This window comes from Polyodon spathula, chromosome 14 (assembly GCF_017654505.1).
Source record: "Polyodon spathula isolate WHYD16114869_AA chromosome 14, ASM1765450v1, whole genome shotgun sequence".
NCBI classification, from domain to species: Eukaryota; Metazoa; Chordata; class Actinopteri; order Acipenseriformes; family Polyodontidae; genus Polyodon; species Polyodon spathula.
The window spans coordinates 38,308,715-38,315,029 of NC_054547.1; positions in this window are offsets into that span (position 1 = coordinate 38,308,715).

Genomic DNA, 6,315 nt, shown 5'->3' on the forward strand with positions numbered 1-6,315 from the left:
TGTAGGCTGAGGGATGGGGCACTATGTCAGATTCTGTATGTACTGAATGGACTGAATCAATGCTAGTCATTAGTCACACAGGATGGCTCTTTCCAAATGACAGTAATTATTATAGAATAATTTTCTTTGCAATCTTCTTCAGATGAGTAATCAGTTGCAATGATAAAGCTTATAATTAGGCCACCTACAGTACGGTACATACCTACAAACCAAATCAGCAATATTAAACTAGAACTATAGACACTTTTAAAGGCAATACTCTTAGCTCTGTCAAAAGTATTGTAGGTTTATAAAAGTGTTGTTTTATAATCATAAGTTCAGAAGAAGTTTGGTAGAAGTGGTTGAAGTCTCATGTATATTCCCCATAGTAAATGGTGTTTCAGGAGTGCTACAGTATGCTCCCTGTCCCATTGGCTTTGTGGTTTTATATTTGTGACGACTTGCAGCATGACATGCAGGTAATTCCAGTCGAATAAATGATGCATGAGTCACAGTCCAGCAAGTCATCACGTCTACACGACAAAGAAAAATTGGATGAGTTTGACACTCAACATATGATCACTTCTATTGTTCAGCCCACTAATTAACCTGTGCAAGAGGCCAAATACTTTATCAATACACTGCAGTCATTTCTATGTCTTCTACTGTCCATTATACTCACTAATCTCTTCAGTAAAATCGTGCTCTACAAAATACTGGGCAATTGTCTTGATCTCCTGAACTAGGAGATGATCCACAGAGTACATCTTGATCTCCTGAATTAGGAGATGATCCACAGAGTATGTCTTGGTCTGAATTGGGAGAAGATCCACAGAGTACATCTTGGTCTGAACTGGGAGATTATCCACAGAGTACATCTTGGTCTGAACTGGGAGATGATCCACAGAGTACATCTTGGTCTGAACTGGGAGATGATCCACAGAGTACATCTTGATCTCCTGAATTAGGAGATGATCCACAGAGTATGTCTTGGTCTGAACTGGGAGATGATCCACAGAGTACATCTTGGTCTGAACTGGGAGATGATCCACAGAGTACATCTTGGTCTGAACTGGGAGATGATCCACAGAGTACATCTTGGTCTGAACTAGGAGATGATCCACAGAGTAAGCCCCAGTAGGTGCCACAAGAGAACCATATATGTTGCTTAAACTAAAGGTATAGTAACCAATAGACACATAGAACATATAAATTATATTGATTTAATTATTCTTTTGGTCTCAGTTACTTTCTGTAACAGTGGAACTGTTGACACATAACAGATTCCACCTTTAATTTCCACGTTTAATGTACTAACTGAAAGAGACTGCTGAGCTGTGACCAGTCCAGAATAATAGACCACCGTAGCTAGCGTGGCAATGCATTTTATTTTCTCTGCGCTGTATCACACTCTGACACTGAGTGATATTATCATGGCTCACAGCACAGATTATCAGAAGAGACACCGAAATGAAAATAGACAGCTAGGATTCAGCTGCTGCAAAACCAGACACATTTTAAAAAGTGAAAACTTACACTGTCTTTGTCGAGTTGCAATGCCAAAACTTTTTTTAGAATATCTTTCACAGGCATTTAATCGATAATATTTTATTTTTTTAATAACCTTAAATATATCTGCAGAATACGGAAATGCAGTTGCAGGCTTTGCATGGACTTGAAAAACTTGATTCCAAATAACTGATTACAAACTTTTAAAAGCAAATAATAAGAATGTACATTAATATCATGTAAAGGGTACATATTCATTCCTTTACCAGATCAATTTACGTGATTCTGTGGCCTTCGAGAATAAACCGCATATTTGCATGTCAATTGACTAATTAAGTAAATATGAAAAGAAGTGAAGTATCAGATTCTTGATAAATTATCCATGCTGTGTGCCATCAGTTATCTGTTATCAATACTGATTGTCATGAGCTGAAAGCAGCTTTTCAACAGGGTTCTCACTTTCAGGGAGATTACAATGCAGAGATCTGATAAATGCATCTGACTTAGTCGATTAAGGCTCTGGACTAGATCAAGGGAGAACGTCGTGTAGTCACATAACATGTGATTATTGATGCATGATGAAGTGTTGTATTAGTCATGGATATCACCATAACCCAAACTAAACCCATGGATTGCCCATGATTTCCCATGTTTTACCCAGTCATTCTGGATTGATACTAAATGACAGATATTTGGGGATTACTCTATCAGAGACTTGGACAGGAATAATTCTGAGTGTGATAAAAGTGATGAGAAATGGCCCATCCAGTCAGGACTTTGTGCTTTTACTCATCTCTGTCCCGTTCCTTGCTGGAGATGATGTACATGTGTATCAAGAGAGGAAGGAAAGCAGCAGGTACTTCAGTCTGCAAAAACTATGTGATCTGCTTCTGATTTCAAACAGACCCATTCGCCTAAGTGAGATTAATACATGTGCTGTAATCAAGGAGCGATCAGAAACAGTTTCCTTTAGACTGAAGGAAATGAGACCTGACTTCTCCATGAAAAGAGAGTTATGCATCTATATCTGGGTACATTTAATTAACTCTGTTTTGCCGCTGACATTTAAATACACCAAGAGCTATTTAACTAGTTCATTCAGCTGTTGTTCTTGCTTGTAGTGGTGAAAGTTCCTGTAATACTCAAAAAATAAACCTGATGGCAATGTTTGAACTGCCTCTACAGACTGTGAGCCTTGCAGGTGTGTACAGCTCATGAACAAGCTGGGCTTGCTTGCACAGTGGTTGAACTGTTACTGCACTGGCTGTCGGGTTTACAGCAATCGCCAGGCTTGTATCACAAGACATGAACATCGCAATTACATTGCAAAGAATATAGCATAGATACAAAACAGCAATCATGGGTATGCATTTTGTTGTAAACGCCTACACTGTTCACTAGCACTTTCAAACACTGCGAGGCCTCCTCTACTCTGTTCCACATACCAATAGTTTTTTGGTCTGGTGTTGTGGTAGAGTGGTTGCATAGCTGCGGTGACGTCACAGACCAGGAAGAATCAACACAAAAACAAAGAAGGATGGTATGGGCAAACAGTGCTGCTGCGCTTTTATTTTAATTGAATGAAAAATAAGATTTAAACAAACAAAAAGACACAAAACAAAAGGGCACGTTGGCCAAGCAAACAAATCGTAACCCTAATAAGTATTGTGCTGGTTAATACACCAGCAAGTCTAGCAATTGTTATTTCTGATTCATTAGACTCACATCTCGTCTGTTGCACTGTCCCCACGAATCTCCTCTGAGGGCAGAAAGCTGCTGGTTTTTATACAGGTGACCATCTCTCGATTAGTAACAATGAATCAATGAATTAACTCGGGAGATGGTCACCGTCTCCACAAGGGTTTTTTAAAATAAATAAACAAAGCACAAACGCACGGCTTTTCGCTGTCATCTCAAATAATAAATAATCATGAAGGATGGCTTTTGTCCGTCTGCACATAAACATAACCTTTATTTAATAATAACAACAACAACAACCAACCAACAAATGAAAGCATACATAAATAAATACCATGGGGTGTATCCTTTTATGTATTTGTTTCATTATTTATTTGAATTTCACCATCCCATTTACAGCTCGTGTTTATTTATCATATCATTTATTTATCATTTGTTTATTTATCATATCATTTATTTGGCTCTGCATCTGATATTGTATATTAAATCCACAGGACTGTGATTACTCTTCATCTTACATTGGTAAAAGCTATTCAAATAGAAATGTAATTTCCTGCTTTAATAAAAGAGATTTGTGATTTAGCATTCACATGGGGTGTAATGACTGGTTCTGGAAGAATAAGTAAGGAAAATGTTGACGTCTGTCCTCTTTAAAGGATTTTTGCATTAATAATGGCCAATAGAATACTTGCAGTTCTGCAATAAAAGGTAATTAATGCAATATGAGAATCAAAGGTTACCCTTGTAACCACCCTCGCAAATCTACAGAATACCATAGATACAGAAAAATACCCATACAACAATATAATGAACAAAAAGCAACGCTATGAAAAGAGAGACAAATAAACCCATAATAACGTAATGACGTGCCAGCATTTCATAAACGTTGTCATGACAGATTCACCGGATTTTAATTTGTTTGTATACCTCATGTTCATTGTTACAACACTATATTGTGTTAGGAGCAATAAACCATTTTGACTGCTCCCTGGAATCAATAAAAATGCCAGCAGATGATGCATTAGTAGCATTAATACAAAACTTACAAACACAGTGACTCATAATTTGACATATTTTGTTTAGCGGTCTCACACTGCTATTGGTGACAGCTTAAAATTGACAAACTGCCTCCATAGTTTTGAAGTTCAGTTAAGCCCCATGCAGGCTGATTTTTCTAATCTTGTACCATCCGATTGAGGATTGCAATGGAGTTTGTTGATGGTACCTGCGGAGACATGCTTTTTAGATCGTTCTACAATCCTGACAGTACAGTACAGTAATGAGTTAAGGGGAACAGTTGCTGAGCTGGAACTGAGCTGGGCTCAAACCCAGGCTTCTAGAGTTCTGCTGCATTAACCTACTGAGACCCTAACCATCTGAGACTGGTCATCCAGGCAGTGTTACCTCTTACAATACACTGTCTGTTATGGCTGGGTGGTAAGTGCTTTGTATTGGGCATCTTTAAAACACTGCTAGTACTCATCATGAATTAAATAGGCACCCTGTCTCTGTAGATTATGCATTGCCTTCATCTGCAATGTCCATTTACCATGATAATGACTTCCATCTGCTATTCATCAACCCCGTGTCATTATTAAAATGAATATTGACTGCCGCAGTTCTTGTTGACCTTTAATTCTTTTAATAATGTTAACCAAATTATATGTATTCATTTTCACTACTTTTTTTAAAATTCCCAGAGTAAACATTCCATCCATTATGACATCAGTCCCCTTCTGAGTGTGTGAGATTGCTTCTTTCTATAAAATAACTCTGAATAAAGGCTTTGCATAGTAAATAAAACCCACAGTCTTTTAATCACCCCACATATTTCATTTAACACTTGGGAATATATCAATATTCATGATTCAGGTTGTATTTATTCTCCCTTAATTAATGTGGAGGACATGAAGACCCGTCAAAGTCACCACGTCAGTGGTTGTGTGCCCAGGGATTGCAAAATGTGTTTGACACATGGGAGCCACCTTGTAGTGCTGTGACATTCCATCAATGTGCTTTTTTTAAAATCTAAAATATTCAGAAAAACTCAATCGTAGAAGCGTTCTATTATAACATTTAATCAAAACCCACCTTGCAGGACCTAACGTGTGTATTTTCAAACTGCTACACTTTTCAAATTCAAATTACAGAACAGACAAGGATTTTTTTTTTAAATTAAATATATGTTTACAGGCAAATTGACAGAAAGCTAACAGTAAGAAAAAACAAAACAAAGAAAACAATAATCTGTCATGGTAACAAGGAAATTAGAAGACTTTAGGCCACGAAGGAAGTGGGCAAACATGGATGTTGCGTATTTGAATATTATTTTATTTTGAACCAGATTACAATCAAGAAATCTCACAGAGACATCATCAAATGTCTTTATAAACAAAAGAGAGGAGGTGTAAGAATTTGAGTTGTAATTTTTTTTTTTTAAATTATGTTTCAGTTTAGGAAATGAACAACCCTCCTGACTGATCACGAATAAGGTCATTTACAGATCTAGCCGCTGTTGCTGAAAGGCTGACGGCTTCCTGTTTGAGGCAAGATAAAAAATGCTAATAAGTTTGCAGACTATCTATCTGCTAAGAAGGTTAATGGTTGTTCAAGATTCCTGGATAGCTTGATTAAAGTATTGTTGCAGTGCTTTCCTCAGTCTAGACATAAATTACCTACAAGATGCATACAAGCCCTGCAAAGCACAAGCTTACAAAGATCAAGTAGTTGTCAGCATTTTAGATTATTAGAAATATATGACATGCAGCTAAATTCCACAGCGTTCATTAAAGAAGCAACGAAAAGTGTTCTTATTCAACCATTCTCCAGATTACTGCAGTTTCACTGCGAAATAGGAGTAGCAATACTGTGCATGAGCTATCAGCAAGCAGCCCTGTCACTGCACTATCAGTCCGGGAGAGGAAGAGAACTAACCTGGGGAGTGGGAATGGGTTTGGAGGAGAATCTCTCCTTGATGATCTCTTCAGACTTGCTTAACATAGGGGAGTGGGAATGGGTTTGGAGGAGAATCTCTCCTTGATGATCTCTTCAGGACTTGCTTAACACAGGGGAGTGGGAATGGGTTTGGAGGAGACTCTCTCCTTGGTGATCTCTTCAGTTCACATATCT